A 13,856-nucleotide genomic window follows, 5' to 3' on the forward strand; every position below is an offset into this window, starting at 1 on the left:
CCCAGTCGAGTCCGCGGGGCCCGAAGGCGCGCCAGCGGGCGTCGACGGCGGGGCCAGGCTCCTCATGGCCGAGAGGAAGGCACTGATCTCCGCCGGCGCCGCGTCAGCCCCAGGGACCGGAAGGTATGGGGGCGGACGCGGCACCTGTGGCTCCGCCGGAGCCGCGGGGGTGGAACCACTTGGACCCTCGGCCGAGTCGCGCGACCGGCGAGGGGAGTCCGAAGAGCGATGGTGGCGTCGGCTAGGGCTCCGCGAGCGATCCTTGGACCTCCTCCTGGACCGGGATCGCGCACGACGCGGAGCCGAGTGGCGAAGCTCCAGAAGCTTGCGGGACCGCTCCCGCCTAGCCTTCGAAGTCAGGGCCTGACAGTCGTTGCACGACTCCGCGTCGTGGTCGAGGCCTAAGCAGTAGAGGCACCGGCGGTGGTGATCGGTCACCGACATCAGTCGATTACAATCTTCACAAGCCTTGAACCCAGGCATCCTACCGGCACCAGATGTCGACAGACAAGGATCAAAAATGATCAAAAAGATTTAGTCAAAAAAGACTAAAAGGGGTAGCTCTCCCGGATCTGCGCTTACTGGCGCGGAAAAAAGAAGAACTGACGTCAGCGCGCGAGGGCGGCGTCTAAGTACTCCGACGACGTCATCCCGGCGCACGACGCCGACGACGGACGCGGAGCCGCAGACGACGCCTAGCGACGCGCAAGGGGTATTGCTGACGAAAAATCTTCCGGATCCAGTCTGACGCCTGGGGATATTCTAAGGTGAGGAATCTAACTAACGTGTTTCTTTCAGATACACACACACACACACACACACACACACACACCTGTGTGCCATGCCCACAACACACACTGCCCTGGCATACATCAGCCACCCCTCTAGCTGGGTGCCCTATGCCAGTGGTGTGGGTACAGGTGCATGAGCCCTGTGCCCCTACAGTACCCAGGTCCATTCCTGGGCACTGTAAGTGCAGTGCTGCCATTTAAGAGTATATGGTGCTGGAAGATTGTCAACACAAACTCCACAGCACCAAGACTGAAGTTTGGAATCAAACTTCTCAGCACATTAAACCCACACTGATGCCAGTGTGGGATTTAATGTACAATGCACGACAGAGGGCATCTTCGAGATTCCCCCTGAACCTAACCTACAATCCACGTCTTGTCTGAGGGGCTGCCTAGGCTGCCACACAGCAGACATGTTGCTGGACCCCTGGGTAGAGAGACATCCCCTCTCCTGGGCCTGCAACAATGCACATCCTGGGCGAGGTGCTAGGTCTCCTCCCCAGGATGGGCAGGTGACGCTTCAAAGGCATGCCACTTTTTGTGAGCTTCACCAGGCCACTTGCTGTACTCAACAACAGGCCCCTACCGGTTCTGACCCCCCACTCTGGTGGGAAGACTGGCTGGAAACCCCAAGGAAGGAAAGGGGGTGTGCCAGTCTCTGCCAACCCCACCCCTCAGGTGGGGGAGGCGAGGTGAAGCACATATCTGGGCTTTCGCCATCTTGAAGATGGGAAGCCCTGCCCAATCAGGACTAGGCTACTGCCCCCCTCCCACAGGAGAGTGGCAATATAGGGGGGTGTACCCACCCCAGGAAAGGGACCCATCGGTCCCTGCCCTTTACCTACCTGTAACGCCCCTAAATTTAGTATTTAGGGGCACCCTGAACCTTCCTTCCTCAGATCCAGATTCCGAAACAAGAAACAAGGAACAAGAAGACCTGCTGCGCAGCTGCGAACAAGTGGAAGACACCAACTGCTTTGGCCCCAGCCCTACAGGCCTGTCGACCCTCGAACCTGCTCCTGCTACACCCCGGCATCTCCAGTGGTCAGCAACCTCACAAAACCCCGGAGGACCTGACTGACTACCTGGGAATCCCACAAGCAGTGGTACTGCTCAAAGCAAGTAACTGACCTCTGGCATCAGCCAGGAACCGCGAACCCTGCACACACTGCACCCGCCAAGCCTGGCCTGTGCCGGAGTAGACAAAGACCACGAGAACGTCCCCCCGGCGACTGTGATCCTGAATCCAGCACCCAAGAACCCACCTCGACGCTCCTGACGACACCTGCAGCCTCAGAACCAGGTACCCATCCAACCGCGACCAGCAGAGGGTAAGATTTCCCCGACACCAAAAGGTACTCCTGCACCCGGTGCCCTGCGGCCCCCTGTGCCCAACTCCTGGATGCCTACCTATCCTCCAACTACCCAACTTACCTCTCGAAGTGGTGGTCGCACCTGAAGAATCTTCGTCCCCGAGCTTGGAGCCTTTGTTCGTTCTTGAGCTTCTCCACTGAAATCCATTGAGCGCCCAATGGCTCAAAAGCACCCTGCACCCAGCCGCCCGAGAGCCCCTGGCAGTGCAACCTCTACACCTATCTACTTCCCCCACTTGCCCTGAGCAAGTGACCAGGAGCCCAGCTCCCACACCCGCGTGGCCTGCTAGCCAGCAGCCACCAAACAAAGGCCCCCTGCCTCCCTAGGATAACAATGGGCCTAACTCACTCTGCACCCAGCATCCCCCGTGCCGCTGTGGGTGCAACAACTATACTTACCAGACCCTGGGAGACCCCTGAGTCTATGCCCAGAACCTTAACTCTGCAAGTCGAGTACTTACCCAAAAGCCGATAACTCACTTTTCTTCCATAGGGTAACATTGACTGGTTTCACTTAAAAGAATTTCTAAGTGTCGAGTTTTGAAACTTTAAAATATTAATCTAAAATCAGTCGAATTACAAAAACGAATTTACTCACCTGTTATCAGGAGAGATCCCAGTGCTGGATCTTGGTGCCCAGCACGGACCCTGAAAAGTAATTCCAACCGTACTTACCTTTAACTTGATTTTGCTCCATAGGATAACATTGTCTGGTTTTCACCGGAAATTCTTCTAAGTGTCAATTTTGCAAACTTACAAATATTCATTAAAAATCGCCTGTATAACAAAAACACATTCTTTCAACTGTTTACTGGAGATGCCCCAGTGCTGGATCCAGGATCCAACACTGAGTTAGAAAAAGTAACCGTAACCCCACTTACCTGCTAAGTGAATTGCCTCCCATGGGATAACATTGGTGATTCTATGTGAAAAAATCTTTTAAGTGTCAACTTTTAAAATACAATAATATTCCTTAAAAATCATAACTAACCAAAACGTTTTTACTCAGCTGTTTACAGGAGATGTCCCAGGACTGACTCTAGGATCCAGTCCTGTGGTAAGAAAAGTAATCCAAAAAGTAATCAATTGCATTTAACTAGAAATTCCTATTGAGCTTAATGTTATATTGTGTTTGAAATTGTGTTGCCTATTGCAACAACAGTATCTATTGCATTCAAAAGTCTATTGCATATTGAAAGTATTTATCTAAAGCATCTCATACTGAGAAAGTGTATTTTTAAACCTATTGTTGGTTCTAAAATAAAACAACTATATTTTTATACAAAACCATTGGCCTAGAGTTCAGTTCTTGAGTGTATGAGACCATTTGCTGACTGAGTGTACAACAAATGCTTTACACTGTCCTCCGATACTGCCTTACTGCTCGACCAAGCTACCACTTAAGAGAGTAAGGTTCTATCTAACTTTAGCCTCTGCCAAACCTCTGGGGACTGTGGACTCTGCACACTGTACCTATTTGGGAACAGTATATACAGAGCCACTTTCTTACACCAATCACATAGGGAAAGGGAAGAAGGGAGACCACAAAAAGTTGTACGTAGTTATATCAGCACTACAATACAATTTATGTGAACGTAACCAAAACACAATTGTGCACTGAATGAGCTAGTGATGGTGAACGGCGCAGTGACACAACGGGGTGAGAAACAACGTGAATGGCTCAGGGAATATATACAGAGAAATAGTGGTCAACACAATAATAAGGATTATATACAATGAGCTTTTTTCCGATAAGTCAGTTTAAGTAGACCACAAAGATGCCAAGTATACACTGGATAGTCAACGGCGTTTTGACCTGTTCAATTCCAGGTCATCATCAGGACACGGGTACTTTATTCAAAGTAGTGCTATAGGACGTTGTCGCTTTTCTTTGATTTAAGGCATGCAGGCTGCAGTTTGCATGGCCTTGGTGAGGGGTTCCAAGGGGATCCTCTTCAGTCCCAATGACCTAGGTTGCATTTACTAGGGACTTGCAAGGGGTCTGAACTTGCCAATTGTGGTACAGTTTTTAGGAAAGGAGCTCTGGCACAGGGGAACTAGTTGGCAGGGACTCTGTGTGCTTTCAATCGAAACCACATAATTCTCTAGGCAAAAGGTGTTTAGCCATGCAACAGTTGTTGTTGCACCAAGGATATTGCGCTGCATACCTAAATACTTATAAGGTCCCAAAAGTAGCCAACATGATTGTCACAAATCCTCTCACTTTGAAGTCAGAGAAAAAAAAAAAGTAAAGCCCAAGCTCCTTGGAAGATAGACCCTGACATTTGACCACTGTCTTTGAATAAACAGCAAACGTGACAGTAAGCAAATGTGAGTTACAAACTACAAAGCCAATTGTGGGCAACGGGTGGAATGCATTCCCACAGAAGGCTTCCGAATGTCCTCAAGATGTCGTTCGCAAACCGGCTTCCACTTAATCCCAGTTAATGTAAATAAAGCAGGATTCCAAATGCATGGATCATGTTTGGTGTATCTGGGGTGATGTAATAGCAAACATTCTTGGAGAAACGCCCCAACAACTTTTATAAAACGAGAAATAAATCTCAAACCCTACAACATGCTCAGACGACTTCCATGTGCTGGGCATGTCTATCAACTGAAAAGTGTAGGCGGTTGGTAAAAGACTCCTACTTGCCTCCCAGAGCCCCGAATATCTAACACACACAATCTAGACCACACACACTCTAGCACACACGAGTTGTACCAGAACACAGTACCAGCAACATCAATACAGACTTGAAAATGCTGCAAGACCACTCTAATGGCACTTTATCAAGGACAGTAACAACTTATGCAATACCTGCTTATAACCATCTGAGGCTTCGTACATGTTGTATAAAGTGGCGTGAGAAAAAGACTGCTATAGGATGAGCCAGGGTGATCGGACTACACACGAGTCCTTTGCCCACCACGGTAAGCCTGGGAGGCTGTCACGTGGAGAGAGCAGGTCAGTGCAGGGAGGGGATTCAGCAGTCCTGGAGTCAAACTGCTGTCATAAGAGATCGTGTAGATGATTTGATCTAAGGCCGGCTGAGAAAATGTATGGCGATGTGTGGGCAGGAAGAGCAATGGGCTGCGAAGGTCATGGACCGGGGCAGCCTGGGAGAGGTACAGGCATGGAGGGGTGCGGACAGAGACATATGGGCAGAAACAAGTAAGAGAATTGTGCGGCCAGGGAACAGTGTGGGCTCCAAGAGGTGTGCGCTGGGAGAAGGGCGGACAGATAACTGCGGGCAGGGAAAGCTGCTGGCAGGAAGATGTGCGTGCAGGGAATGGTGCAGGTTCATGCAGGGCAGGATGAGGTGTGCGCTGGAAGGTGTAGGCAACGAGAGGTAGAGCAGGGAAAGGTACGGGCAGGCAGCCGGCAGGCACGCCAAGATGGCGGATGACAGGCGCAGGCAAGGAGAGCAATGGACTCCGAGGTGTAGGCTGAGAAAGGCGCTAGTTGACAGATGTAGGCTAAAGGTATGCAAACAGAAAGAGGTGGAGGCTGACATAGGAGGGGGCAGGGAGAAGTGTGTGCAGAGAAAGGTAGAGGTAGTTCGAGGTACGGGCAGGGAGAGATATTAACAGGGAAAGGTATGGGCAAAAAGACAAAGTGAAACCGTTAAGCTCTATCATATTAACAAGCACGCGAGTGGTGTGTGCGTGCGCAGCTTGCTCTTTTTAGAAGCACATACACGTGCTTGTGGCGCACCCCTGCGCGCTCCCGTAAGGTGTATGCCGCCACAAGCACGAGTATGTGCTTCTAAAAAGAGCAGAGCAACTGCTAAAGGTCTCCTATGCAGCGCATTCTCCTATGCAGCGCATGCGCGCTGCGTAGGCGAGACCTAAAAAGGCACTCACAATAACAGTTGTTTTCACAACAAAAGATTTAAACTATTGGCACTTGCAACAAGTATATGCAATTATCAATTAATGTACTGCTCAAGATATCAACCACCCAATTCGAAGTTTAAAGCCATCTTAAATAACCTGAGCAGGGGCTTTTTTGGGATCGTTAAGGGTGTTTCATTGTATTACCATAAAGCACAAACTGGGAACAGTTGCTGACTGCACTGAAAACAGAATTTAATGTGAAAGGGTCAAGAATGTTTTAATTCAGTTTGCAATACTGAACTCAATATGATGTGGTAGAAAACATTCTCTTCAAGACAAGGAGGGTAGAACGGTTTGAAGTAGAACATAATGTTCTAACCCAACAAGCTGGGAACATTTATACATAGTTGAGCAAGAGGAGAAAAAAAAACATTTTAACTTCATGCTGGATGTATTAGGAGTCAAAGTAGACAAGTGTGAGATCAGGGAATTACAATCTGTATACTAGATGCTCAATTAGGAGCACATAGTGAGGAACCTTTTAAGGTTACACATACAACCGTAAAAAATACCTTAGAAAAGATATTTGAAAACGGTAATCTCATTCATTAAGTTAAGGGAAAGAAGGGAAAAAAAGCTTGTAAGTTTTAAACCAAAATACATACAACTCTATAAATCATATTAGAGATGCCAATCAAGAGGATGCATGGCATATAACAATCTGAAAAGGCTCTGATAAGAGGGGTAAAATAATAACATAGCTGCCAAAGAATATATGCACATGTCGAAATGGTAATCTAAATAAAGCTGTACCAGCAAAGGCTATTTGCAGGACATTTAAACCCACAATTGACTAAATAGGACAAATGGGTAAATTACTATCCTTTTATTCATTTTACAATAAACATTTTTTTGATTTAGGAAATGTATAGTCCTGTCCTTTTCCAGTCAACAAGCATTTTACCACATATGCTGCGCACAGGCCTAGGGCTTTAAGACTTCATTATATACGGGTTGTCCCCAGTTTGGGTGGGGTACTGATTGCTAAGTGGCTCCTCTAAAATAGATTTGGTAGAACTTATAAAGCATTGGCACAATGGTAGTTCACTGTAAAAAAATTAAAAACCACAAACAAAAACGTAAGGAATCCTACAAGTACCAAAGTCTCTTTTACTGCATGGTATAAGAATGTGCTCTCCTTGGTGACAGATAATCGTGTGTGGTGCCACAATCAGAAGGGGCTGCGCCTCATCCAGTGGGGTGGTCCAAAACCTGAGTACCACGTTTATAGAACTGCTGGTCAGATACCTGCAGCAGATTGATCCCACGAAATCTCTGGGGACTTTGGTTTTTTTTTCTTGAAACTTTTCTAACTCCCAAAACAGAAAGAGACTTTGTTTTATCAGAGACACTGGGCCTATTTAGGGGCCAAATTTGAAATTCAACCTGGCAAACGTTTTGCAGCAGGTCCGCTTGGCTCTGTTGCTCCAGAGAAAAGTATTAAAACATTGCTAAACATTTTTCTTGTGCACAAGCAACTACAAGAGTGAGCTTTCAAGTACTCCAGGACCTCAGAGGCAAACAGACTCATAGTGCCAGACAAACACCAGAAAAGTACAGTTCAAGTTATAGTTGCCAATGGTGTAGGAAGCTGTCTCTGTATTGAATATGCTACTTACCAGTATGCATCTGTTCTTGGCATGTAGGGCTGCTGACATTCATATCTGTGCATAGATCGCCGCCTAGTGTTGGGTCCGGATGTTTGCACGTTGTTGTCCTGGAAGAGTCTTCGAAGTATCCTGAGATAGGCGACTCCTCCCCTGGACCACAGTGCGCATGGGCATCCTCTCCATCCTCAGATTGTTTTTCGCCATTGTGGCAGTGATGGAGTAGATACAGAAAGTGATGACCATGCTTACAGTAATTCTGAGAGCTGCAGCTGCTACAGGCGCCGGGGAGGAGGGTGGGCGATATGAATGTCAGCAGCCCTACATGCCAAGAACAGATGCATACTGGTAAGTAGCATATTCAGTTCGAGGCATGTGGGCTGCTGAATTCATATCTGTGCATAGAATATATAGCAGTACCTCCATTAGCGGCGGCTACCCGTGCCAGCTGCAGCAGTCTGAAAAAGAGTTTTGAGAACAGCCTGTCCTACAGCTGCCTGCTGTTTTGATTGCACATCTACACAATAGTGTTTGGTAAATGTATGTGTAGTGGACCAGGTGGCTGCTCTACATATATCATGCAAGGGGATGTTTCCCAGAAAAGCCATGGAGGCCCCTAACTTACGTGTTGAGTGGGCTCGTGGGGGAATCGTTAATGTGAGTTTAGCTTTTTGATAGCAAATTTGAATACATTTAACGATCCATCTGGCTATATCTGCTCTGGAGATGGCGTTCCCTTTGTGGTGTGGGGCAAAGGCAACGAAAAGTTTTCCTGAAGACTTTAGTCCTGTCTATATAGTACATGAGGGCTCTTTACATCCAGTGTATGGAGTGCTCTTTCTGCGACAGTTTGTGGGTTTTGAGAGAAAACCGGCAGTTCAATAGTTTGATTCATGTGGAACTGCAATATCACCTTGGGCATGAATTTGGGGTTGGTACGTAGTACGACCCTGTTGGCGTGAACCTGTATGAATGGCTCTTGAACGGTTAGTGCCTGGAGTTCACTAACTCTCCTCAAAGAGGTGATCGCTACTAGGAAAGCTACTTTCCAGGTGAGGAATTGAATCTCGCATGAGTGCAGAGGTTCGAAGGGTGGACCCATCAGTCTGGTGAGGACCAAGTTGAGGTTCCACATTGGAGCTGGTGGGTGGCTTGGAGGAATTACTCGTTTGAGTCCTTCCAAGAATGCTTTGATGGCAGGCACTCTGAATAAAGAGAGGTGCTGCCTGTTCTGGAGATAGGCTGATATTGCGGTCAAATGGACACGTATTGAGGTGTATGCCAGATTGCATCGGTATAGGTGTAAGAGGTGACAAATTATGTTTTGGATGGATGCGTCTAGCGGGTTAATGTTGTTAGTGCAATAAATTACGAACCTTTTCCATTTGGCTGCATAGCAAGCTCTGGTAGTGGGTCTTCTAGCCTCCTTAATGATGTCCATACAGTCAGGTGGCAGGTTCAGGTAGCCAAACTCTAGGACTTCAGGAGCCAGATTGCCAGGTTCAGCTGTTGCGGATCTGGGTGCTGAATCTCGCCATGGTTCTGCGTCAAATGCGCGGGTTTGATCCGCAGCCTTTGATGCGGCACCACGGAAAGTTCGAGAAAGGTGGTGTACCGTGGTTGGCGTGCCTATGTTGGAGCAACTAGGACGAGTGTCAGTGAGTGTTGTCTGAGTTTGCGTGCCACCAGCGGTATCAATGGTGCTGGGGGAAAAGCGTACGCAAATCTGCCGGACCAGTTCATCCATATCGCATTGCCCTGCGACTGCGGATGTGGGAACCTGGCGGCAAAGCTTTGGCATTTTGCGTTTTCGCTTGTGGCGAATAGGTCTATCTCTGGATGACCCCACTGCTGGAAGTACGGTTGGAGTACTGATGGGTGTAACTCCCACTCGTGCATCTGGTGGCTGTGTCTGCTGAGCAGATCCGCCATCTGATTGTCCTTGCCGGGGAGGTGTTCCGCCATGAGGAACATGTTCCTCTGAATGGCCCACTTCCACATGCTCTGAGCCAGATGAGACAACTGTGGAGAGTGTGTTCCTCCCTGCTTTTGTATGTAGTACATGGCGGTGATGTTGTCCGTCCGGATCAACACGACCTTGTTGCACAGGTGTACTTTGAATGCTTTCATTGCCAGGAAGATTGCCATCAGTTCCAGAAGGTTGATGTGCATCTTCTTTTGTTGTATTGTCCATAGTCCCTGCACTGTGTAATTGAGTACATGAGCTCCCCATCCCTGGAGAGACGCGTCCGCTGTCAGTATTATTTGTGGAACAGGCTCCTGGAACGGTCGGCCCTTGCAAAGGTTTTGTGGATTCCACCAATGCAGAGAGTTGTATGCCCGACCGCTCACCAACACTAGGTCTTTTAGTTGCCCGTGAGCCTGATTCCATTGACATGCTAAGCACTCCTGAAGCGGGCGCATATGTAGTCTCGCGTGTGGGACTATGAAGATGCAGGAGGCCATGATGCCTATCAACTGCATGAACACTCGCGCAGGAAGGGAGTGTTGGGGTTTGAATTTGGAAATCAGCATTTGCATGCTGTTGATTCTCAATAAATTTGGCTGAGCTGTGGCTGCCAGAGTGTCTATGGTCGCACCTAGGTACTGTTGTACGTGTGCGGGTTGGAGATGTGATTTTGAGTAATTTAGTGAGAACCCCAGACTGCGAAGAAGGTGAATGGTGCGGGACATGTGGCTGGCACATTGCTGGGCTGACTTTGCTTGAACAAGCCAGTCGTCCAGGTAAGGGTAGACGTGAATGTGTTGCCTCCGTAGATGTGCAGCCACAGTAGCTAGGCACTTTGTGAAGACTCTGGGTGCTGTTGTCACGCCGAAGGGAAGAACCTTGAATTGGTAGTGCTGCCCCTGAACAGTGAACCTGAGATATTTTTTGTGTGAGGGGTGAATGGGTATGTGGAAATACGCATCTTTGCGGTCTAGCGTGGCCAGGAAGTCTCCCTGTTTGAGCAGCGGGAGGACTTGTTGTAGGGTGAGCATGTGGAAATGCTCTGAGAGAATGTAGCGGTTGAGGGGTCTCAGTTCTAGTATAGGTCTGAGTGACCCGTCCTTTTTTGGTATTAAGAAGTACAGGGAGTACACCCCCGTGCCTTGCTCGTGGACGGGTACGACCTCTATTGCGCCTTTTTCCAGCATACTGAGCACTTCCTGCTGTAAGAGCGCTAAGTGCTCTGAGGACATAGGACGGTGTTTTGGTGGTATTGTGGGTGGAGTGTAGGTTAATTCTAGGCAGTAACCATGTTTGATAATATCTTTGACCCACCTCTCCATGGTGATGGTGTTCCACGTGGACAGGAACCTTTGTAGCCTTTCCCCGACAGGTGTTATGTGGTCGGGAGGAAGGTAGAGGGCGTCACTGTTTGTTCTTGGGGGAGGACCTGGTATTGCCGTATCCGCGTCCTCTGCCCTTTGTGCTGGAGCCACGATAACCACCCCGGGTGTTTTTATCGTAGGTACTTTGTGTGTTGCCCTTGTTGTAGGTTTGCTGTGACCCCTGACCTCTACCTGCTCCTCTATTTCCGGGGCGACGAAAGGAGCCACTCCGAAAGGTCTGTGTTTGGAGAGCCCCCATGGACTTTGCAGTGTCTGTGTCCTTTTTTATTTTTTCTAGGGTGGTGTCAACGTCTGGCCCGAATAAGTAGTCGGGGTTGACCGGCTGATTGAGGATGTTATTTTGAACCTCAGGTTTGAATCCGGAGATTCGTAACCAGGCGTGTCGTCGTAGCATGACGCTGGTGTTTATCGCTCTGGCAGCTGTATCTGCGGCATCCAGTGCACACTTAATGGATGCGTTTGTGAGGAGTTGTCCCTCCCTGATGAGGATCTCTGCTCCCTCTTTGTATTGGTCAGGGAGATGTTGGAGTAGGGTTTCTAATGTGTCATAGTGTGCGCGATCGTAGCGAGCTAGGAGCGCCTGGGTATTGGCAATACGCCATATGTTAGCTGCCTGGGCTGCAACCCGTTTGCCGGAGGTCTCGAGCACCTTGGACTCTTTGACCGGGGGAGGAGCATCCCCAGTTGTCTGCGAGTGCGCCCGTTTGCGAGCATTTGCGACTACGATGGAATCCAGAGGCAACTGGCCTCTAATGTACGTAGGGTCCCCAGGAGCCGACCTATATTTCTTGTCGATCCTGGGGTTTATTACTCTTGCCCTGGTAGGTTCTTTGAAAATGTCCTTTGCTGGTTTGAGGACACTCTTCAACATGGGTAGAGTTTTGATGTTTCTCTCTGAGGATGCGAAAGTATCCATTAGAAAATCGTCCTCGATTGTGTCAGAGTGGAGTTGCACACCATGATTTGCCACAACGCGTTCAATTAGGGCGTTGAATGCGTCAGTGTCCTCTGTGGGAGACGTTTTTGCGCCATATAGCTGCGTGTCCTGTGTATCCATAGGTGCACCTGTGTCTACAGGGTCATCCCAAGCCTGGTCAGGGTCCTGTTGGCCTTCTGGGTCCATCTCTCTGGGGTAGGGGACGTCGTCACCCATATAGTCCTCCAAAACGTCGGTTTCGGAGTGTGGATCTGGGTAGGAGGTATGGAGACGTTCGTAAAGAACTGGTTCCGAATCCGCTGGCAGCTTTTTCTTTAGCGGGATCCGGTAGGAGTCCAAAGCGTGTTCAGAAGATTCTCCGCTTGTGGAGCATAATTCTGCCGGTGTCGGCATCGATGATGTGGGACGGAGTGACGTCTCCGGAGGAGAGCGTTCGGCAGGTGTGATCCTAGTGTGGGTGACACGTGTTCTTATTTCAAACATTTTGGGCGCCGTGGATGGCGGCAGGCCAAAGGTGATATGGGGTGGTGCCGGAGAAGCTTTTTGAGCTGTTTTCGGCTCGGGGCCCGACGTGTCCTGGAGGGCTGCCTTTTCTTTGATGCGTTGCAAGGACGCTGCAACTTGTCGCACCTGGAGCGCCGACGGTTCTTTGGCGCCGAGCGGTTCTGTAGAGGCAGGCGTGGGCTTCTTCGGGGCCACGGGGTCATCGAGTCGAGGAGAGGTAGTAGCAGTCGACGGCGTCGATGATTGGGCCTTAGGTGCTGCTTTCGAAGTGGTGTGCGACGCAGCGGCCATTTTGACCTTCGTGGCCGGAGCCGATTGTTTCGGTGCCGGGTGCCGAGGCGGTTTGGCGGTACCGGTGGCCTTTTTCCATGTGTCGGCGCCGACGTCGGCTGCTGCGAGTTCGGCACCGAAGTCCTGTTTGGTGCGGTCAGCGCCGACGGGTTTTGCTGTCGTCGAAGGTGTAGTGGGCTTCGATCCAACCAGTGTCACTTTCAGTTTCGGTTTCTGTGGAACCGACACGACTTGGTTTCGGTTTCGATGAAGGGAAACCAGTCGTTTTGGGTACTAATGGCTGTCGCTGAATGTCCGAGGCCGGGCCCGAGGGCGGGGCCGAAGAACTGCGGGATAGGTCTTGGGTAAGGCCCGAAGGCGATCCCTCGACCGGAGCCATAGATTAACGCACTGGGATATCCTCCGTCTGTACGGGTAGGCCTTGCTCGTCACCGGAGCTACTTTCTTCGGCCCCTAAGGCCTCATCGTAGTCTCCTACCTCGGTGTCGTCTTCATCCTTGTGAAAGAGTTGCTCTTCGATGTCTTCCGATCCGGAATTGTGTTCGGAAGCGGGGCTGGAGGGTAGGTTCTCCACGCCTTCGACATCTTCGTCTTCGGCGCTGAAGATGTTGGTCGGGGCCGGTGCCGCTTGCTGCGCTTCAAGTCTTGCTGCTCGTCGATTCCGGAGAGTCTTTTTGAATCAGAATCTGGCACAGGCCATACATGTGGATTCGTCGTGATCCGGTGAAAGGCATTTGTTGCACACCGGGTGGACGTCGACATGGGGATATTTTGCATTGCAAACAGGACACCGCTTGAATGGTGTCCTCGATTCCATCGTCGATGGTGTCGATGTCGATGTGAAAAAGTTGGTTTTGAAGTGAGTAAACTAACAAGTAACTGTCGATACCGATCGGGAACAGTACCGACGCGAACTACAAAAAAGTTTTTCCTAACTCGAGTCAAGATAAGCACATCCGAACCCAATGGCGGAAAAAAACAATCTGAGGATGGAGAGGATGCCCATGCGCACTGTGGTCCAGGGGAGGAGTCACCTATCTCAGGATATTTCGAAGACTCTTCCAGGACAACAACGTGCAAACATCCGAACCCAACACTA

At 49.6% G+C, this 13,856-nt stretch overlaps 1 protein-coding gene across 4 annotated transcripts in view; it reads right to left on the reverse strand.

Moving 5' to 3' along the window:
- Nucleotides 1-13,856, reverse strand: part of G3BP2 (G3BP stress granule assembly factor 2) — a 265,334-nt gene that overhangs the window by 68,544 nt on the left and 182,934 nt on the right. The window lies entirely within an intron of this gene.

This window comes from Triturus cristatus, chromosome 2_1 (assembly GCF_964204655.1).
Source record: "Triturus cristatus chromosome 2_1, aTriCri1.1, whole genome shotgun sequence".
NCBI classification, from domain to species: domain Eukaryota; kingdom Metazoa; phylum Chordata; class Amphibia; order Caudata; family Salamandridae; genus Triturus; species Triturus cristatus.